The sequence below is a fragment of the Heterodontus francisci genome, chromosome 35 (genome assembly GCF_036365525.1).
Source record: "Heterodontus francisci isolate sHetFra1 chromosome 35, sHetFra1.hap1, whole genome shotgun sequence".
NCBI classification, from domain to species: Eukaryota; Metazoa; Chordata; class Chondrichthyes; order Heterodontiformes; family Heterodontidae; genus Heterodontus; species Heterodontus francisci.
The window spans coordinates 19,607,296-19,630,703 of record NC_090405.1 but is presented as its reverse complement, the minus strand read 5'-3'; the positions used below and the strand labels follow the sequence as shown (position 1 = coordinate 19,630,703).

Genomic DNA, 23,408 nt, shown 5'->3' with positions numbered 1-23,408 from the left:
TGGACTGGAGGGAGGGAGGGGCGGGGTAGGGGGAACCTAGAACCCAGAAAGCTGCCCACTTGCCCCATTTAGATGTTCAATTTGCGGTCATTCCCTGCAGGAGGTTTGTTATTATTGAGCCCCTCCTGGTAAAACAATCCGATGGAAAGAGGGGAGAAAGGAGGGAGCCGGTGTGTTTGCTGGGACCTTGCAGAATTCATTTCAGCAGCAAAAGACCCGGGTTATATTAACCCGAGTGAAACACGCTGTCAGTGAGAGGAAAACCAAACGGCCCTTTTCATCTTTTCATTGGAAACAAAGTAGAGCCGGAAGTGCGGCGAGCAGAGCAGACACACAAGCTCAATGACAGGAGAGCTCGGCCGTCCCTGAGTTTCAGCTCCCGGCTCTTACATTTCCTCATCCACACTGTCTTTACTGTGGATGTTCAGGGGTTCCTTGTCGGATCTGAGGACTGTATCCATTAAACATTCTGAGTCAGGAGATTCACACACTCTCTGTTATCAAGATTTATGGGCAGGAATGTTTCAAAACTTTGTCTATTAAATCATTGTATTATTCACAGAACTAATGAGGCAATCGGTTCATTATTCAGGTCTTGAACTTGGTTTGGGTAGACCGAAAACTGAGAGGTTCAGCACCTCTCCAATCCTTCGCTATTGGCTGTGTGGCCTAATGGATAAGGCGTCTGATTTTGGTATATTTAATGAGGTTATCAGAAGATTGTAGGTTCGAGTCCTGCTACCGTCATTTTGGGCGATCAGTGTTTCGCACCGCAGCCTCACAGCTCCAGCGACCCGTGTTCAGTTCTGGCTAATGTCTGTGCGCAGTTTGAGTTCTCCCTGTGACTGCGTGTGTTTCCTCGCACAGCCAAAGACTTGCAGGTTGATTGGTAAATTGACTATTGTGAATTGCCCCCAGTGGAGGTCGGTGGTGGGGGATGTGGTCTGGAATATGGGAATAATGTTGGATTCGTATAAATGGATGGTTGTTGGTCGGCAGAGACTTGGTGGGCCGAAGGGCCTGTTTCAGTGCTGCATCTATTAATAAATAACTGATTTTTTTGATGAAATAACAGAAAAGGTTGATGAAGGGAAAGCAATGGATGTTGTCCATATGGATTTTCAGAAAGCGTTTGACAAACTACCACATAAAAGGCTGGGTAACAAAACTGAGGCTCCTGGAATAGGAGGGTCAGTATCTGCTTAGGTTAAAAAATGTATGAAATATCAAGAAAAGCGAGTTGTGGTATTTGGTTGTTTTTCAGAATGGAAGATGGTGAACAGTGATGTCCACAAGGGTCAGTGTCAGGACCACCATATATATAAATGACTTGAATATTGGAATCACAGAATTGTTACTGCACAGAAGGAGGCCATTTGGCCCATCGTGTCTGCACTGACTCTCCAAATGAGCAATTCACCTCATGTCACTTCCCCGTCTTCTCCCCATAATCCTGCACATGCTTCCTTTTCAGATAACAGTCTAATTCCCCTTTGAATTCTTCAATTGAACCTGCCTCCATCACATTCTCAGGCAGTTCATACTTTAACCACTCGCTGCGTGAAAAAGTTTTACCCCATGTCGCTTTTGCTTCTTTTACCAATTACTTTAAATCTGTGCCCTCTCGTTCTCGATCCTTTCACAAGTGGGAACAGTTTCTCCCTATCCACTCTGTCCACACCCCTCATCATTTTGAATACCACTATGAAATCTCCTCTTAGCCTTCTTTTCTCCAAGGAAAACAGTCCTAACTTCTCCAATCTATCTTCATAACTGAAGTTCCTCATCCCTGGAACCATTCTCATGAATCTTTTCCATAATCTCTCCAATGCCTTCACATCTTTCCTAAAGTGTGGCACCCAGAACTGGACGCAGTACTTCAGCTGAGGCTAGTGTCTTATACAAGTTCAACATGACCTCCTTGTTCTTGTACTCTATGCCTCTATTACTAAAGCCGAGGATACTGTATGCTTTATTAACCGCTCTCTCAACCAATGACTTATACCCCAGGTCCCTCTGCTCCTGCACCCCCTTTAGAATTGTACCCTTTATTCTATATTGTCATTCCATGTTCTTCTGACCAAAATGAATCAATTCACATTTCTCTGCATTGAACTTCACCTGTCATCTGTCCTCCCATTCCACCAACTTGTCTATGTCCTTTTGAAGTTCTACACTATCATCCTTACAGTTCACAATGCTTCCAATTTTCGTATCATCCATAAACTTTGAAATTCTGCCCTGTACACCAAGGTCTAGGTCATTAATATATATCAGGAAAGGCAAGGGTCCCAACACTGACTCCTGGGGAACTCCACTACAAACCTTCCTCCAGCCTGAAGAACATCCATTGCTCACTACTCTTTGTTTCCTGTCACTCAGCCAATTCCATATCCATGTTACTACTGTCCCTTTTATTCCATGAGTTATAACTTTGCTCACAAGTCTGTTGTGTTGCACTGTATCAAACTCCTTTTGAAAGTCAATAAAAGCAAAATACTGCAGATGCTAGAAATCTGAAATATAAACAAAAAGTGCTGGAAATACTCAGCAGGTCTGGCAGCATCTGTGGAGAGAGAAACAGAGTTAATGTTTCAGGTCAGTGACCATTCAGATGCTGCCAGACCTTTTGAAAGTCCATGTACACCACATCAACAGCATTGCCCTCATCAACCCTCTCTGTTACCTCATCAAAAAACTCCAGCAGGACAGTTAAACATGATTTTCCCTGAAGAAATCCATGCTGTCTTTCCTGAATTAACCACATTTGTCCATGGGACTATTAATTTGGTCCCGAATTATTCTTTCGAGAAGTTTTCCCACCACCGAAATTGAACTGACTGGGGAGTGAGACGAGGTGAGTTGCTTTAGCAGAGAGCCAGCATGGGTTCGTCAGGCCGAATGGCCTCCTTCTGTGCTTTAGCCATTCTATGATTGTATGATTCTAGCAGCAACTGTTGGTGGAGAGGCAATGATGCAGAAATGGGTTGACAGAAAGGGAAAAGTCTGGGCTGGTGTGTGTTTGCAGCATTTGCAGCTTGTGTTTGGGTTTGTGAATAAAGGTGATTTGGAAGCTGTGTTCCAAATTGAAGTGTTTATTGGAAGCAAGAAGTTGATGTAAATAAAGAGTAAAACGTGTTAAGATGAAGCGTGGTGTGATTGTGGATAGCAGTAAATATAGTGTTGGTGAATTATTTGTGTTAATAAACTTCCACTGCACCCTCTGCTGCAGGCTGCTGTTTATATCCAGCTGTGTATTAGTGCTGTGTGTTAACGAGATAAATGTTTGTTTCAACGCTGTTTATAAAGCAATAGCATTGCACTCAAACAGTCCCAGACATAGCAACACACGTACAAAAGCAAAATACTGCGGATGCTGGAAATCTGAAACATAAACAGAAAATGCTTGAAATAGTCGGCAGGTCTGGCAGCATCTGTGGAGAGAGAAACAAAGTTAATGTGAGCTAAGGAAACAAACCTGAACTGTTAACTGTTTCTCTCTGCACAGATGCTGCCAGACCTACTGAGCATTTCCAGCATTTTCTGTTTTTATTACAGCAACACCTTTGATCAGCAGTAGCGGTGATAGTGCGAGCCAGGGGGCAGCTGGGAAGGTACGTTTCACTATAAAGTACTGACCTGGCGATTCGGCGGACGCGGACACGGGGACTGCTGGGTAAGTGAACTTATATATTCGGGCAGTGGCTAAACCCGAAACACTACATGTGTAGTGTCTCCCACCCATCCTCCTCCTCCAACCAAATAAAAGGACTCTTGTGTGGAGGGTTTGGTAAGGTAAGGTTTTCCTTTATATTTTTTTATTCTCTGTTGTCAATTTCGAGCAGAGGGGATGGAAGCTAGGGCAGTTGCATGCTCCTCTTGCAGGATGTGGGAGGTAAGGGTCACCACTTGTGTCCCTGCTGACTTCACCTGTGAGAAGTGCACCCAACTCCAGCTCCTCACAGACCGCGTTAGGGAACCGGAGCTGGAGCTGGATGAACTTCGGATCATGCGGGAGGCAGAGGGGATGATAGAGAGCAGTTATAGGGAAGTACTGACACCTCAGTCACAGGATAAAGGTAGCTGGGTGACCGTCAGGGGAGGGAAAGGGAATAGGCACACAGTGCAGGGATCCCCTGTGGCCGTTCCCCTCAATAATAAGTATACCGTTTTGGATACGGTTGGGGGGGGGGGACCTACCAGGGGAAAGCCACAGCGGCCAGGTCTCTGGCACTGAGCCTGGCTCTGCGGCTCAGAAGGGAAGGGTGGAGAATAGGAGAGCGATAGTGATAGGAGATTCAATGGTTAGAGGAACAGACAGGAGATTCTGTGGTCGCGAATGAGACTCCCGGATGGCATGTTGCCTCCTGGGTGCCAGGGTCAGGGATGTCTCAGATCGAGTCTACAGGATTCTTAAGGGGGACGGGGAGCAGCCAGAAGTCGTGGTGCATATCGGTACCAATGACATAGCTAGGAAAAGGGATGAGTACCTGAAAAGCGAATATAGGAGTTAGGTTGGAAGCTAAAAGACAGGACGAGCAGAGTAGTATTCTCAGGATTGATACCGGTGCCACGTGCTAGTGAGGCTAGAAACAGAGAGCGAGTGCAGCTGAACACGTGGCTACAGAGCTGGTGTAGGAGGGAGGGCTTCAGTTATGTGGATCATTGGGATACCTTCTGGGGAAGGTGGGACCTGTACAAGAAGGACGGGTTGCATCTGAACTGGAGGGGCACCAATATCCTGGGCGGGAGGTTTGCTAGAGCTCTTCGGGAGGGTTTAAACTAGTTTGGCAGGGGGATGGGAACCGGAGCTATGGATCAGTGGATGGGGTAGCTGTTGAACAGGCAGATACCGAGTGCAGAGAGTCTGTGAGGAAGGTTAGACAGTTGACACGGCAAAGTTGCAGCCAGTATGATGGGTTGAAGTGTGTCCATTTTCATGCAAGAAGTGTCAGGAATAAGGGTGATGAACTTAGCGCATGGATCAGTACTTCGAGCTACGATGTTGTGACCATTACGGACACTTGGGGATCACAGGGGCAGGAATGGATGTTGGATGTTCCGGGGTTTAGATGTTTCAAAAGGAATAGGGAGGGAGGTAAAAGAAGTGGGGGAGTTGCATTATTAATCAGGGATAGTATCACAGCTGCAGAAAGGGAGGTCATCGAGGAGGGTTTGTCTACTGAGTCATTATGGGTGGAAGTCAGAAACAGGAAAGGAGCAGTCACTTTATTGGGAGTTTTCTATAGACCCCCCAATAGCAACAGAGACACGGAGGAACAGATTGGGAGGCAGATTTTGGAAAGGTGCAGAAGTAACAGGGTTGTTGTCATGGGTGACTTCAACTTCCCTAATATTGATTGGAACCTCCTTAGTGCAAATAGTTTGGATGGAGCAGTTTTTGTCAGGTGTGTCCAGGAAGGTTTCCTGACTCAATATGTAGATTTTTTTTTTTTTATTTCCAAAATATACTTTATTCATAAACATCTGTAAAAATTACATTGCCAAACAGTACCAAAAAATACAAACATTGCAAGGGGGATCAGTTTCCTTCAATACTGTCATGAGTTTCTTCCCAACCCTTCCGTTTCACAATTGTCATGTCAATTACAGTTTTACATTTACAGCAATTGAGAATATTAACGATACAGTTCGAGGGGTTTCCCATGGATCCAGCCCCTCAGTCCAGCTTGGTGGGGGAACCTTACACTGTGGTCTTTCCCCATTGAGCCTTTGCTGCGGCTGCCCCAAGCTTTAGTGCGTCCCTCAGCACGTAGTCCTGGACCTTGGAATGTGCCAGTCTGCAACATTCGGTGGTGGACAACTCTTTGCGCTGGAAGACCAGCAAGTTTCGGGCAGACCAAAGGGCATCTTTCACCGAATTGATAGTCCTCCAGCAGCAGTTGATGTTTGTCTCGGTGTGCGTCCCTGGGAACAGCCCGTAGAGCACAGACTCCTGTGTTACAGAGCTGCTTGGGATGAACCTTGACAAAAACCACTGCATCTCTTTCCACACCTGCTTTGCAAAGGCACATTCCAGGAGGAGGTGTGCGACCGTCTCTTCCCCACCACAGCCAACGCGGGGGCACTGTGCGGAGGGGGCGAGACTTCGGGTGTGCATGAAGGATCTGACGGGGAGGGCCCTTCTCACCACCAGCCAAGCTACGTCTTGGTGCTTGTTTGAAAGTTCTGGTGATGAGGCTTTCCGCCAAATGACTTTGACGGTCTGCTCCGGGAACCATCCGACAGGATCCACCGTTTCCTTTTCCCGTAGGGCCTTGAGGACATTCCGTGCAGACCACTGCCTGATGGACCGGTGGTCAAAGGTGTTTTCCCGCAGAAACTGCTCCACGAAGGATAGGTGGTACGGCACCGCCCAACTGCATGGAGTGTTCCGCGGCAATGTGACCAGGCACATCCTTCGCAACACCGGGGACAGATAGAACCTCAGCACGTAGTGACACTTGGAGATTGCGTACTGGGGATCTACACACAGCTTGATGCAGCCGCACACGAAGGTGGTCATCAGGATGAGGGCCACGTTGGGTACATTTTTCCCGCCCTTGTCCAGAGATTTGAACATGGTAGATAGGCTGACTGGAGGGGAGGCTATGTTGGATTTGGTGCTTGGCAACGAACCAGGCCAGGTGGCAGATCTCTCGGTGGGAGAACATTTCGGTGATAGTGATCACAACTCCCTGACCTTTACTATAGTCATGGAGAGGGACAGGAGCGGATGGGATGGGAAAATATTTAATTGGGGGAGGGGGAATTACAATGCTATTAGGCAGGAACTGGGGTGCATAAATTGGGAACAGATGTTCTCAGGGAAATGCACGACAGAAATGTGGAGGTTGTTTTGGGAGCACTTGCTGCGACTGCTGGATAGGTTTGTCCCGATGAGGCAAGGAAGGGATGGTAGGGTGAAGGAACCTTGGATGACAAGAAATGTGGAACAGCTAGTCAAGAGGAAGAAGGAAGCTTACTTAAGGTTGAGGAAGCAAGGATCAGACAGGGCTCTAGAGGGTTACAAGGTAGCCAGGAAGGAACTGAAGAATGGACTTAGGAGAGCTAGAAGGGGACATGAAAAAGTCTTGGCGGGTAGGATTAAGGAAAATCCCAATGCGTTCTACACTTATGTGAGGAACAAGAGGATGGCCAGAGTGAGGGTAGGGCCGATCAAGGATAGTGGAGGGAACTTGTGCCTGGAGTCGGAGGAGGTAGGGGAGGTCCTAAATGAATACTTTGCTTCAGTATTCACTAGTGAGAGGGACCTGGTCGTTTGTGAGGACAGCGTGAAACAGGCTGATATGCTCGAACAGGTTGATGTTAAGAGGGAGGATGTGCTGGAAAATTTGAAAGACATGAGGACAGATAAGTCCCTGGGGCCAGACGGGATATACCCAAGGATATTACGGGAAGCGAGGGAAGAGATTGCCGCGCCTTTGGCGATGATCTTTGCGTCCTCACTGTCCACTGGAGTAGTACCAGATGATTGGAGGGTGGCAAATGTTATTCCCTTGTTCAAGAAAGGGAATAGGGATAACCCTGGGAATTACAGACCAGTCAGTCTTACGTAGGTAGTGGAAAAATTATTGGAGAGGATTCTGAGAGACAGGATTTATGATTAGTTGGAAAAGCATAGTTTGATTAGAGACAGTCAGCATGGCTTTGTGAGGGGCAGGTCATGCCTCACAAGCCTTATTGAATTCTTTGAAGATGTGACAAAACACATTGATGAAGGAAGAGCAGTGGATGTGGTGTATATGGATTTCAGCAAGGCGTTTGATAAGGTTCCCCATGGTAGGCTCATTCAGAAAGTAAGGAGGCATGGGATACAGGGAAAGTTGGCTGTCTGGATACAGAATTGGCTGGCCCATAGAAGACAGAGGGTGGTAGTAGATGGAAAGTATTCAGCCTGGAGCTCGGTGACCAGTGGTGTTCCGCAGGGATCTGTTCTGGGACCTCTGCTCTTTGTGATTTTTATAAATGACTTGGATGAGGAAGTGGAAGTCTGGGTTAGCAAGTTTGCCGATGACACGAAGGTTGCTGGAGTTGTGGATAGTGTGGAAGGCTGTTGTAGGTTGCAACGGGACATTGACAGGATGCAGAGCTGGGCTGAGAAGTGGCAGATGGAGTTCAACCTGGAAAAGTGTGAAGTGATTCATTTTGGAAGGTCGAATTTGAATGCAGAATACAGGCTAAAAGACAGGATTCTTGGTAGTGTGGAGGAACAGAGGGATCTTGGGGCCCATGTCCATAGATCGCTCAAAGTTGCCACCCAAATTGATAGGGTTGTTAAGAAGGCGTATGGTGTGTTAGCTTTCATTAACAGGGGGATTGAGTTTAAGAGCCGCGAGGTTATGCTGCAGCTCTATAAAGCCCTGGTTAGACCACACGTGGAATATTGTGTTCAGTTCTGGTCGTCTCATTATAGGAAGGATGTGGAAGCTTTAGAGAGGGTGCAGAGGAGATTTATCAGGATGCTGCCTGGACTGGAGGGCATGTCTTACAAAGAAAGATTGAGGGAGCTGGGACTTTTCTCATTGGAACGAAGAAGGATGAGAGGTGACTTGATAGAGGGGTACAAGATGATGAGAGGCATAGATAGAGTGGATAGCCAGAGACTTTTTCCCAGGGTGGAAAGGGCTATCACCAGGGGGCATAATTTTAAGGTGATGGAGGAAGGTTTCGGGGAGATGTCAGAGGTCGGTTCTTTACACAGAGAGTGGTGGGTGCGTGGAATGCACTGCCAGTGGTGGTAGTAGAAGCAGATACATTAGGGACATTTAAGCGTCTCTTGGATAGGTACATGGATGATAGTAGAATGAAGGGTATGTAGGTAGTTTTGATCTCAGAGTAGGTTAAAGGTTCGGCACAACATTGTGGGCCGAAGGGCCTGTACTGTGCTGTACTGTTCTATGTTCTATGTTCTATAACACAGGTGTTGGGAGGCTCAGTCTGGCTACGCAATGTTACAATGACGTTGAGTGACACCATCGACAACGGGACAGAGAGAAAAACACACAGAAAACTAATAGACTGTGAGGAAGCAAAAGTGAGGAACGGAGAGAGAGAGACAGACAACGAAACTGAGATGGAGAAACAAGGCATTTGTATGATTGTGTTCTCCCTGTTGTGTAACTGTATTTCCTGTTGTGTAAATATGTTTTCTGTTGTGTAAAGATGTACCCTGTTGTTGTGTAAAGGTTTTCCCTGTTATTGTTTTATTTTCTGTTACTGACCGTCTCCTCACTGTGACCATTTGTCCTGGTTTTATTGTGGCCAACATCACCATCTGGTGGTGGAGAGGAGGCTCTGCAGGAAGGGGTTGACAAAGTGGGAAAGACTCGGCTGGTCCGTGTTTGCAGCTTGTGTTCGTGTGAGCAAAAGTGATTTGTTACTGATTGATGTGTTCACTCGAAGGAAAAAGCTGATTGCAATCGAGCGCATCTTGTTATTATGGGGAAACACTTGATGTTTTGAAAGTGAACTGTTTGTGTTACTACCAAACATAAATAGTAGAGAATGGTTTCAATCCATCGACCTCTGGGTTATGGGTCCAGCACGCTTCTGCTGCGCCACTCTGCTAACTACTGTTTTAAATTTTAGCTGCCCGTTAGTGAAATATGTTCATTTCCCCAATGTTTTTATCAAAATAGGATTGGAGTCGGATTTCTCAAGAATCCCGGACTCAGCAACACACGTGCTGACGGACTCACCCTCACTGCACAATGACACAAGGACACAGAGTAACAGCACCGACAATGAGGCAGGCAGAGAAAGACACACAGAAAACCAGGAAGAGATTATCAGGACCCAGAAAGGAACAGACAGAGAAAGACACACAGAAAACCGGGTAGAGATCATTCGGACCCAGAAGGGAACAGACAGAGAAAGGTACTGAGCAAACCAGCAAGAGACAGCGAAAGACTGATGATTTATGTAATTGTGTTCTCTGTTGTGTAAAGATGTTCCCTGTGTTCTTTTAAAGATATTTCCTGCTGTGTAATATGTTCTCTGTTGTGTAACTATATTCGCTGTTGTGTAAAGATGTTCTCTGTTATTGTGTAAAATGGTTCCCTGTTGGGTAAAGATCTTCTCAGTTGTGTAAATATGATCTGTCTTGTGTAAAAGTGTCCCCGGTTGTTTAAATATGTTCCCTGCTCTGTAATGTAGAGCTGAGTCTGCACTAATGGAATTGCTACAGTATCTTCCAGTCTGATACTGTATGAGGGCTGGAATGTGATCCAAAGCACAGTCTATACAAATTAAATTGCTATTGTATCTTTTAGTTTCACAATCCGGGGGAATTTTAAACTGAATTCTCAGTTTGTATCTCAGGTTATACTATCTTTCAGATTCTCTCAATCTGATATCGCACTTGAGATTTAGACTTAAGAAAGGATGTACTGGCATTGGAGGAGTTCAAAAGAGATTCACTCAGCTGATTCCTGGGATGAAGGGGTTGACTTATCAAGAACGGCTAAACAGGTTATTCATTCGTGTTCAGAAGAATGAGGGGTGATCTTTTTGAAACGAACAAGATTCTGAGGGTGCTTAACAGGGTGAAGAAGGGTCTCTGACCTGAAACATTAACTCTGCTTCTCTCTTTACAGATGCTGCCAGACCTGCTGAGTATTTCCAGCATTTCTTGTTTTTATTAACAGGGTAGATGTTGAGAAAATGTTTCCACTAGTGGGGGAATCTCAAACTAGGCGACATAGTTACAGAATAAGGGGACACTCATTTAAAACTGAGATGCAAAGGAATTTCTTCTCTCAGAGGGTAGTGAATGTCTGGAATTCTCTACCCCAGACAGTATTGGAGGCGATATCACTGAAAGTATTTAAAGAGGATGTAAATAGATTTTTGAAATATTGGAGAGTTGAGGGCAATGAAGAGCTGGCATGAAAGAGGAGTTGAGGTCTGGAGCAGATCAGCCATGATCTTACTGAATGGCAGGGCAGGCTTGAGGGGCCGAATGGCCTACTCCTGTTCCTATTTCTTCTGTTCTTATGTTATGTTATATCTAATGTATATGTCAGGATGCACTATGGGAATTAATACTGAAACTTATAAACTCATAATGTGTGTAAATATTGGGCTGATATTTCACTTGAATCTCAGAGTACATTAAGGCGGCACAGTGGCGCAGTGGTTAGCACCGCAGCCTCACAGCTCTAGGGACCTGGGTTCGATTCTGGGTACTGCCTGTGTGGAGTTTGCAAGTTCTCCCTGTGTCTGCGTGGGTTTTCTCCGGGTGCTCAGGTTTCCTCCCACAAGCCAAAAGACTTGCAGGTTGATAGGTAAATTGGCCATTATAAATTGTCACTAGTATAGGTAGGTGGTAGGGAAATATAGGGACAGGAGGGGATGTTTGGTAGGAATGTGGGATTCGTGTAGGATTAGTATAAATGGGTGGTTGATGTTCGGCACAGACTCGGTGGGCCGAAGGGCCTGTTTCAGTGCTGTATCTCTAATCTAATCTACATTATTGTAGTTAATTCTGTAAGTTTGAAAAGGGAACTCTGTGCCATAATGAAAACAAGAAATGCTGGAAATACTCAGCAGGTCAGGCAGCATCTGTACAGAGAGAAGCAAAGTTAACGTTTCAGGTCAGTGACCTTTCAGATGCTGCCAGACCTTTTGAAAGTCCATGTGCACCACATCAACAGCATTGCCCTCATCAACCCTCTCTGTTACCTCATCAAAAAACTACAGCAGGACAGTTAAACATGATTTTTCCCTTAAGATATCCATGCTGGCTTTCTTGAATTAACCCACATTTGTCCATGGGATTATTAATTTTGTCACGAATTATTCTTTCGAGAAGTTTTCCCACCTCCAAAATTGAACTGACTAGGGAGTGAAATGAGGTGAGTTGCTCTAACAGAGAGCCAGCACGGGTTCGACAGGCTGAATGGCCTCCTTCTGTGCTGTAGCCATTCTATGATTGTATGATTCTAGCGACAACTGTTGGTGGAGAGGCAGTGATGCAGGAATGGGTTGACAGAAAGGGGAAAGTCTGGGCTGGTGTGTGTTCGGGTTTGTGAATAAAGGTGATTTGGAAGCTGTGTTCCAAATTGAAGTGTTTACTGGAAGGAAGAAGTTGATGTAAATAAAGAGTAAAACGTGTTAAGTTGAAGTGTGGTGTGATTGGGGATAGCAGTAAATATTGTGTTGGTGAATTATTTGTGTTAATAAACTTCCACTGCGCCCTCTGCTGCAGGCTGCTGTTTATATCCAGCTGTGTATTAGTGCTGTGTGTTAACGAGATAAATGTTTGTTTCAACGCTGTTTATAAAGCAATAGCATTGCACTCAAACAGACCCAGACATAGCAACACACGTACAAAAGCAAAATACTGCGGATGCTGGAAATCTGAAACATAAACAGAAAATGCTTGAAATAATCAGCAGGTCTGGCAGCATCTGTGGAGAGAGAACAAAGTTAATGTGAGCTAAGGAAACAGACCTGAACTGTTAACTGTTTCTCTCTGCACAGATGCTGACAGACCTACTGAGCATTTCCAGCATTTTCTGTTTTTATTACAGCAACACAGGTGTTGGGAGGCTCAGCCTGGCTACACAATGTTACAAGGACGCTGAGTAACACCATCGACAACGGGACAGAGAGAAAAACACACAGAAAACCAAGAATAGACTGTGAGGAAGCAAAAGTGAGGGACAGAGAGAGAGGCAACGAGACTGAGATGGAGAAACAAGGCATTTGTATGATTGTGTTCTCCCTGTTATCTGAAGGTATTTCCTGGTGTGTAAAGATGTACCCTGTTGTGTAAAGGTTTTCCCTGTTATTGTTTTATTTTCTGTTACTGACCGTCTCCTCACTGTGACCATTTGTCCTGGTTTTATTGTGGCCAACATCACCATCTGGTGGTGGAGAGGAGGCTCTGCAGGAAGGGGTTGACAAAGTGGGAGAGACTCGGCTGGTCCGTGTTTGCAGCTTGTGTTCGTGTTCACTAGAAAGAAGAAGCTGATTGCAATAGAGTGCCTTTGGAAGCATCTTGTTATTATGGGTAAATACTTGATGTATTGAAAGTGAACTGTTTGTGTTATTACCAAACATAAATAGCAGAGAATGGTTTCGATCCATCGACCTCTGGGTTATGGGCCCAGCACGCTTCCGCTGCGCCACTCTGCTAACTGTTAGTTTAAATTTTAGCTGCCTGTTAGTGAAATATGTTCATTTCCCCAATGTTTTTATAAAAATAGGATTGGAGTCGGATTTCTCAAGAATCCCGGACTCAGCAACACACGTGCTGACGGACTCACCCTCACTGCACAATGACACAAGGACACTGAGTAACAGCACCGACAATGAGGGAGACAGAGAAAGACACACAGAAAACCAGGAAGATATTATCAGGACCCAGAAATGAACAGACAGAGAAAGACACACAGAAAACCAGGAAGATATTATCAGCACCCAGAAAGGAACAGACAGAGAAAGACACACAGAAAACCAGGAAGAGATTATCAGGACTCAGAAATGAACAGACAGAGAAAGGTACTGAGCAAACCAGCAAGAGACAGCGAGATAAAAGCAAAATACTGCGGATGCTGGAAATCTGAAATATAAACAAGAAATGCTGGAACCACTCAGCAGGTCTGGCAGCATCTGTGGAAAGAGAAGCAGAGTTAACGTTTCGGGTCAGTGACCCTTCATCGGAACGAAGAGTTAACGTTTCGGGTCAGTGACCCTTCATCGGAACGAAGAGTTAACGTTTCGGGTCAGTGACCCTTCATCGGAACGATGAAGGGTCACTGACCCGAAACATTAACTCTGTTTCTCTTTCCACAGATGCTGCCAGACCTGCTGAGTGGTTCCAGCATTTCTTGTTTTTATTATAAGAGACAGCGAGAGACTGATGAACACCACTTGGAGGGAGCACTGAGGGTGGCAAGGGTCCAGAATGTAGTCTGGCTGGGAGGTTTCAATGTCCATCACCGTGAGTGGCTCGGTAGCACCACTACTGACCATGCTGGCCGAGTCCTAACGGACATAGGTGCTCGATTGGGTCTGCAGTAGGTGGTGAGGGAACTAACAAGAGGGAAAAATATACTTGACCTCATCCTCACCAATCTGCCTGCCGCAGATGCATCAGTCCATGACAGTATTGGTAGGAGTGACCACTGTACAGTCCTTGTGGAGATGATGTCCCGTCTTCACATTGAGGATACACTCTATCGTGCTGTGTGCCACTACCACAGTGCTAAATGGGATAGATTTTGAACAGATCTAGCAATGTATAACTGGGCATCCATGAAGTGCTGTGGACCATGAGCAGCAGCAGAATTGCAGGCAACCACATTCTATAACCTCATGGCCCGGCATATTCCCCCACTCTAACATTACCAACAAGCTGGGGACCAACCCTAATTCAATGAAGAGTGCAGGAGGGCATGCCAGGAGCAGCACCAGGCATACCTTGAAATGAGGCGTCAGCCTGATGAAGCTACAGCCCAGGACTACTTTCATGCCAAACAGCAGAAGCAGCATGTAATAGACAGGGCTAAGTGATCCCACAACTAACGGATCAGATCTACACCCTGCCACATCCAATGATGAATGGTGGTGGACAATTAAACAACCAACAGGAGGAGGTGGCTCCACAAATATCCCCAGCCTCAATGATGGGGGAGCCCAGCACATCAGTGCAAAAGACAAGGATGAAGAATTTGAAACAATCTTCAGCCAGAAGTGCCGGGTTGATGATCCATCTCGGCCTCCTTCTGAAGTCCCCAGCATCACAGATGCCAGTCTTCAGCCAATTCGATTCACTCCACGTGATATCAAGAAACGACTGAAGGCACTGGATACAGCAAAGGCTACAGGGCCTGACAATATTCCGGCAATAGTCCTGAAGACCTGTGCTCCAGAACTTGCCGCGCCCCTAGCCAAGCTGTTCCAGTACAGCTACAACACTGGCATCTACCCGGCAATGTGGAAAATTGCCCAGGTATGTCCTGTACACAAATAGCAGGACAAATCCAACCCAGCCAATTGCTGCCTCATCAGTCTACTCTCAATCATCAGTATAGTGATGGAAGATGTCATCGACTGTGCTATCAAGTGGCACTTGCTTTGCAATAACCTGTTCAATGACGTTCAGTTGCTTTCCGCCAGGGCCATTCAGCTCCTGACCTCATTACAGCCTTGGTTCAAACAAGGACAAAAGAGCTGAACTCAAGAGGTGAGGTGAGAGTGTCTGCCCTTGACATCAAGGTAGCATTTGACTGAGTATGGCATCAAGGAGCCAGAGTAAAACTGGAGTCAATGGGAATCAAGAGGAAAACTCTCCACTGATTGGAATCGTACCTAGCACAAAGGAAAATGGTTGTGATTGTTGGAGGTCAATCATCTCAGCTCCAGGACATCACTGCTGGAGTTCCTCAGGGTAGTATCCTCGGCTCAACCTTCTTCACTACTTCATCAGTGACCTTCCTTCAATCATAAGGTCAGAAGTGGGGATGTTTGCTGATGATTGCAAAATTTAGCACCATTCGCGACTCCTCAGATACTGAAGCAGTCTATGTAGAAATGCAGCAAGACCTGGACAATATCCAGGCTTGGGCTGATAAGTGGCAAGTAACATTTGCGCCACACAAGTGCCAGGCAATGACCATCTCGAACAAGAGAGAATCTAACGATCTCCCATTGACATTCAACGGCATTACGATCGCTGAATCCCCCATTATCAACTTCCTGGGGGTTCCCATTGACCAGAAACTGAACTGGAGTAGCCTTATAAATAGTGTGACTACATGAGCTGGTCAGAGGGTAGGAAGCATGCGGTGAGTAACTCACCTCCTGACTCCCCAAGCCTGTCCACCATTTACAAGGCACAAGTCTGGAGTGTGATGGAATGCTATCCACTTGCCTGGATGGGTGCAGCTCCAACAACATTCAAGAAGCTCGACACCATCCAGGACAAAGCAACACGCTTGATTGGCACCCCGTCCACAACATTCACTCCCTTCACCACTGACGTACAGTGGCAGCAGTGTGTACCATCTACAAGATGCACTGCAACAATGCACCAAAGCTACTCAGGCAGCACCTTCCAAACCTGCATCCTCTACTGCCTAGAAGGAGAAGGACAGCAGATGCATGGGAATACCACCACCTGAAAGTTCTCCTCCAAGCCACACATCATCCTGACTTGGAACTATATCGCCATTCCTTCACTGTCGCTGCGTAAAAATCCTGGAACTCCCTTCCTAATAGCACTGTGGGTGTACCTACCCCACATGGACTGCAGTGGTTCAAGAAGGAAGCTCACCACCACCTTCTCATGGGCAATTAGGGATGGACAATAAATGCTGGCCTGGCTGGCGACGTCCACATCCCATGAAACAAATAATTAAATACAATAACAGCTCATCTCAGTTCCTAGTATTTCTAAATCCCACCAGTCCAACATAAGCTGAACAATTATTGCATGTTGTGATTGACGGTCTGGTCTGTAAACTGCACTGTATCACAGATTGCTGACATTTGCTAACTGGAAGTGAGAACTGCAAAATCGGGACAGTAGTGCACATAGTCTGTCAGTGTGAAAGAATCAGGCAATGTGAGGTAATAGAATTTGTCTGTAAATATTACACTCATATTGCTTTATATTTTTATATTAAAAATAAAAGTAATCATTTCGTGAAAATAGTGACATGTTGTCCAAACTTTGGTAGCCAGTTGTTTTCGTCTTGCACTCAGCAGGGCAATCCGCAAGAATACCAATTTAAGGGAAAACAACAACTTTCTTCTGTATGAGAAGAGAGTGCTGATTGGTTGACAAGTGAACTCTGATTGGGCGAGGCATTGCCATTCAGAATGCATCAGTTTATGGTAACTGACAGATAACTGCCCAGCTTTGTTTGTAATTTAAACCAGGCAGCTTGACTCTGATTGGTCAAGGCATTGCCCTGTGGAATGAGCCAGTGAATGGCTGTCACTTATTTTGTTTAGCTGAAACTGGCACAACATGTGTGCATGTTCTTTCTGTCTGCAAAGAACAGGGCCCTGTGTATTAATATATGTAGCTTACAGTGCACACCAGTGCACCACACTGCGAGCCCTACTGACAGTCTTAAATCGGTTGTCAACGTAATTCTTAGCACACTGAGAATTATTTAGCAAATGTTGTCCTATTGTGGAATCACATCTCATGTTGGATACTGTGTTTTGAGTTTTGCAAGCACGGGTTGGTTGGGTAGGGCCCATTGCGAACAGCGGAAGGGACATGTTATTTGATACAATCCGCCAGTTTTGGGATGTACGGTCTAGAAACCTAGCATCACACTGGTATTGAAATTCATATATCACGTTACTTATTTGTGTGATAGGCAGGACGTCTCTTTTGCTTGACAGCAGCATCCTGTTAGTGGCGACCACCACACTTGTTGCTCCTGCATAGTAACAGCAGGAAACAGCTCGCTTCACCTGTTACTCAAATACTGGGGATAAATTACCCTTCCAGGGTAATTTGAGGGAGACTGGGCACTTTTCAGGGCTCAAAATGACGGCCTTCAGCCCATTTATAAGTTTGTGCGATATACAGTGAGAAATGATCTGATCAGTGTAGCCATTGTAATGCAGGATGTCTTTGATTCGCCCTATTTCAGCATCAAGCCTGCATGGTGAGCAAATGACTCAGCCCTATTTATGAGGTTGTCGATAAGACCAATCTTATAGCGCGTGGAACTGTAAGAATCCCAACGCGTGTATTGACCAGTGAAGGTAGGTTTGCGGTAGACTGTGGTGGAAAACCCCTTAGCAGATTTCTCAACCAGTACATCAAGGAAAGGGAGCTCATTTGACTGCTCCATTCCAATGGTGAATTTGAGTGTAGGATGGAGCCCATGAAGACGTGCAAGGATGTTATTTCATGCAGCTGCGGATTCAAATATAGCAAACGTATCATCTACATATTGGAAATATGCAAGAGGTCGGAGGTTAGGTGTCATTCCCTTAAAAACAGTTTTGTCATGGAATCCAACAAAGATGTTTGTGAGAGCTGGGCCGAGAGGGGATCCCATGGCAACACCAGCGAAACATGGTGTCAATAAAACTGAACTCAACTGTGCAAGTTGCCGAGTTCATAAGTTCAATGAATACTGATTCACACAATGGTGACGGGTCTAGATCACCATGATATAGCACTGCAGTGCAAATATCTATGGCTTCCTGAAGTGGTACATTGGTGAATAGGCTAGCAATGTCAAATGACACATGGACACGGCATTGCTATCGATATGCAAGTCCTGTATGGTCTTCACAAATGTGAAGGAATCCTTCACTGTGCATGTGGAGAACTTGCTCAAAAACTGGTTGTAACAATTTGCCCAACCATTTGGCAAATTCATTTCAGGATACTATTTACATTACTTCAAATAAAGAAAACACAACGACACAAAGAACTGAGCACAACGCTGAAAGTTTCACAGCAAATAGTCAAATGGGAAAAGGATGAAATACAGAAAGAAAAAGCCTAAAATACTGAAAACACTCAGCCAGTCCGGAAACAACTGTGGCGAAGAGAAGCTCGGGTTAATGGTCCAGTTCTGTGACCCTTCTATAGACCTGAAACATTGCTCCTACCTTCCTCTCTCCACAGATACTGCTGGAACTGCTGAGTGTTTCCAGAATCTTCTGTTATTATTCAGATTTACAGTGTGTGCAGTATTTCTCTGTTTGAAAATAAAATATTCCCTGAGAGGAATGGAACTTTACATAAAAAATAGGAGTAGGCCATTCGGCCCATCGAAATAGCTCTGCCATTCAATCAGATCACAGCTGATCTCCTACATCAACTCCATCTGACCACACTAGCACAGATCCCTTGATTCCCTTAGTATCCAAAAACCTATCGATCTCTCTCTTGGATATACCCAATGATTGAGCATTTCCATCTCTACAGTCACAGAGAGATACAGCACTCAAAAAGGCCCTTCGGCCCACTGAGTCTGTGCCGACCAACAACCACCCATTTATACTAATCCCACATTCATCCCATATTCCCTACCACATTCCCACCATTCTCCTACCACCTATCTACACTAGGGGCAATTTACAATGGTCAATTTACCTATCAACCTGCAAGTCTTTGGCTGTGGGAGGAAACTGGAGCACCCGGCGGAAACCCACGTGGTCACAGAGAGAACTTGCAAACTTCGCACAGGCAATACCCTGAACGGAACCGAGGTCACTGGAGCTGTGAGGCTGCGGTGCTAACCACTGCGTGTAGAGAATTCCAAAGATTCACAATACTTTGAGTGAAAAAAAATTCTCCTCTTCTCAGTCCTAAATGATTGAGCCATTTATACTGAGACTGTGATCCCTAGTTCTAGATTCCCCAGCCAGAGGAAACATCCTCCCAGCATTTACCCTGTTAAATCCCTTAAGATTTTTAGGTGCCAGTAAGATTACCTCTCACTCTTCTAAATTCTGAGGAATATCGGCCTCGTCTATTCAATCTCTTCTCATCGGACAATCCCCTCATCCCAGGAAGCAATCGAGTGACACTTTGATACACTTCCTTTAAGGCAAGTATATCCTTCCTTAGATAAGGGGGCCAAAACTGTACACAGTGCTCCAGGTGTGATCTCACCGAGGCTCTGTCTAATTGTAGTCAAACTTCTTTATTCTTATAAAAACTCTTCACAATGTTGAACACAACTATTAACTGCCCCATTAACATCTCTGCTCTAAGAAGAAGGACCCCAGCTTCACACACCCCAGACCCCTATTCTTTCCACATTAGCTGAATTCCTGCATCTCTGATACATTCTAGCAAATCTCCTCTGCACCCTCTCTAAGGCCTTGACATTCCTGCTAAAGTGTGGAGCATGGAATTAGACACGATGCTCTAGCTGAGGCCTATAACCAGTGAGATTTAGAAAGGTTCAGCCTCAATTCCTTGTCTGTGTCCCGTACTCCCATTTCTGGTTTCTGACTCAATGTCGGCTCTGAGCTGTTGAAACTGCCTGAATAAATATTTCCACCCAACAAAGCGCTCGGAATGTGAGAAGGGACAAAGTGAGTGACCAAGTACATCAACTCCAAGTAAAACTCCACCATGTAGTGAAAACACTCGAAACACAACGGCTCTTTTAAGAGCCACCCACAATCTCTCTGAAAAAGCTGCACCAACATCTCTCTAGAATTGGTTTATTTCATTGGTTTTAATGCTCAGTAACTCTCTGGAACTTTTTCACTGTCTTTGTGTTTTCTGTTTCAATCTGGTATGGAGATTCTGGGAAGATGAGTTTCACTGCCTGGGAGGATCTTTGTGGTTTTCCTGCAGAAACACAAAACAAAGTCTCTTTTCAGAGTCACCCACCGCCTCATAGGGACAGCAGTGACATGGGAACAGGAGCTGGGGTGTGTTTTATGCCGGAAATATCAGTTAATGATTTATGTTGTGCTCTCGTTATATTCCAATCTCTGAATTGAGCCTTTCCACCACACCAGGGTTATGGGGAGAGTTTTCATCGTTTCTTTTCCAAACGTACAGACGATGTTATAAAGTTGCTGATTTACCCAGATGGCGGATTCTCCCCTCACAGTGAAAAGTAACATCGCACCGTCACATCTGCCCATTGTTTTATAACTGAATAATTAGTCAAATGGAATTATTTGTGATGTTATTTCCCCCGAGACGGTGTTTCCTGCAGTGAAACTGACAGGGTTTGTGAAACTGATCAGTTTCAGCTCAGTCATTCAGGGACCTGGAATTCCTGCAGTTTGAGCCCGCTGTAACCCCAGCCCACTTCTGATTGGTCACCCTCTTCTCATAAAGTCAGTGACAGAACATGAGGAGGCCATTCGCCCCATTAAGTCCATGTCGGGTTTCCAATCTGTTCAGTCCCCGACTCGTTCCCCAAAGCCCTGCATAATCCCTTTGGGTCAAAATGACCGTGGCAGCACTCGAACCTGCAATCTTCTGATAACATCATAGAATATACCGAAGTCAGACGCCTTATCCATTAGGCCACACGGCCATTAACTCACAGGAATGATTCAATCAGAGAATCTCGAAGCACAAAATACAGCAAATCATTGGTTGAACCTGTCAACCTGGCAGAATATTTGAATTTGTGAAAGCCGCCAATTTCACTTTGGAAAAGAAGTGATCGACTGGAAAAGTACATAAAAATCTATTTTCCCGTAGCGGTTTAAATAAACTTTTAAAACACAATTTTGCTTTTACCGACTCAAATTGCTGGTGCTATTTTATGAACAGCTTTATTTTGCCAATTTTTGTCAACTTCTTATCCGTAACTGACAGTAAAAGACTCCGTTCAGCAATCTTTCACACGACAAATAACTCAAACTCAGTGTGGAAGTAATAAATTACAGACTATTGGTAATTCCCCTTCACACAGGCTTCAGGGGGACAGTGAGAAGCCACTGAAATAGTTGCTTCATCCTTTTAAAAGGTTCCCATTCTGTCCTGTTACTGACATGTTGGAATCAGATTTGTATTTAACAAGTTATTTCTGTGAAAACAAAATCCTCAACGGACCAGCTGGGAATCTGGGAATCACTGAAGTAAAATAAAAGGCTTTTGATTGAGAAGACGGGACCTTCTCACCAGCAGCCGGGTTACATTCCCCTCACATCCTTATACAGTGAGCAGCTCTTTCCCTCGAGAAATAGACAGCAGCAGTTGGAAGTTCAGTAAAAGGATCGGTTAATTGAGACAAGTTTCTGACTGACAGGTGGTGCTGAATATTAATACAAGAAGGTCCTGGAATGGGAAACAAGTGTCCAGAGTGGGGTCTGAAATCAGGACAGGGAAATGGCCAGCACTGACACAGATCATTTCATTATTACATTGATATCTGACTGTCTATAAGGAGAAGCGAGTTAAACACATGATGGTGAAAGGAATGGAAGATAACACTGGTTGTTCTAGATGAAGAGGGATAGACAGAGGTGTGGGTACAGCAGACTTCAGACAGTAATCAGCCCTTTCAGATACTGTGGGTGGATCTGAAAAGAGCCTTTGGATATTTGATAAAATCCTGGCAGATTGACTTGGTTTTGGTGCCCGGAGCGCTGGTTTTCTTGGGCAGCAACACGGCCTGGATATTCGGCAGCACCCTGCCCTCAGTGTCCTGGAATCAAAAGCAAGTGTCCAGAGTGGGGCCTGAAATCAGGAGAGGGAAAAAAGCTCTTTGTTTAAAAACCCTCAAATAGCTACCTTGTCAGGTTACTAATGTTTTAGTTAGTGTAATTTATGAATAATTACTAATTAGAAAGTGCTGTTTGGACAGAGTGTAAAGCTGTGAGTTGATGTGTGAGGGACTTCACTGACTAGGGGAAGGAGGTGCTCTTTGGTCTCTCTTTTCTTTTCTGCCTTTTCAGCCTCCATGATACAGGGGAAGAAGCTGATCGGTGAGTAACTGGTAAATAATTCTACTTATTACACTTATTACACGAGCAATAATGAGTTTGTAAAGCTAAGTAATGGCAGGGCAGCTCGAAAAGTAAAAGTTCGAAATTGGGGGAAGGCAAATTTTACAAAACTGAGAGGTGATTTGGTGGATGTGGACTGGATACAACTACGTGAAGGAAACCCAAAGATGTTTTATCAGTCCATTAAGAGCAAGAGGATAACTAAGGAAAGGGTATGGCCTATCAGAGATGTACAAGGTTACTTCTGTGTGGATCCAGAAGATGTGGGTGGGGTTCTTAATGAGTTTTTTGTCTCTGCCTTCACAAAGGAGAGGGATGATGCAGACATTGTAGGAAAAGAAGAGGAGTGTGAAATATTAGATACGATAAGCATAATGAGAGTGGAAGTACGAGAGAGTCTGACATCCTTCAAAATGAATAAATCACCAGGGCCAGATGGTTTGCATCTGAGGTTGTTAAAGGAAGCCAGGGAGGAAATAGTGGATGCGCTGAGGATCATCTTCAAATCCTCACTGAATATGGGGGAGGTGCCGGAGGATTGGAGGTCTGCGAACGTTGTTTTCTTGGGCAGCAGCATGGCCTAGATATTAGGCAGCACACAGCCCTGAGTGATGGTCACCCCTCCCAGCAGCTTGGTGAGCTCCTCGTCATTCTGGACAGCCAGCTGTAGGTGTCTGAGGATGTTGCGGGTCTTCTTATTGTCCTGGGCCGCGTTACTGGCCAACTCGAGGATTTCAGCGGTTAGATACTCGAGCACAGCAGCCAGATAGACCGGGGCTCCGACACCCACATGCTCAGCATAGTTGCCCTTTCTCAGGAGCCTGTGTACACGGCCCACCGGGAACTGCAGTCCAGCCCGGGAGGAGCGAGACTTGGCCTTGGACCGAGCTTTCCCGCCGGTCTTTCCTCTTCCAGACTTTTCCAAAAATATACTTGAGGACATTCCGTGCAGACCACTGCCTGAT

The 23,408-nt window shown here is 45.4% G+C and overlaps 1 protein-coding gene and 2 non-coding genes across 3 annotated transcripts in view; all 3 read right to left on the bottom strand.

The window, feature by feature from the left end:
• LOC137350399 (histone H2B 1/2-like) overlaps window positions 1–23,408 on the bottom strand; it is an 86,469-nt gene that overhangs the window by 49,339 nt on the left and 13,722 nt on the right. The window lies entirely within an intron of this gene.
• On the bottom strand, window positions 13,093–13,164 carry trnam-cau (transfer RNA methionine (anticodon CAU)). Its single transcript has one exon. It is a non-coding gene; the product is annotated as a tRNA-Met (tRNA).
• Window positions 20,935–21,023, bottom strand: trnar-ucg (transfer RNA arginine (anticodon UCG)). Its single transcript is given in 2 exon segments — window positions 20,935–20,970; window positions 20,987–21,023. It is a non-coding gene; the product is annotated as a tRNA-Arg (tRNA).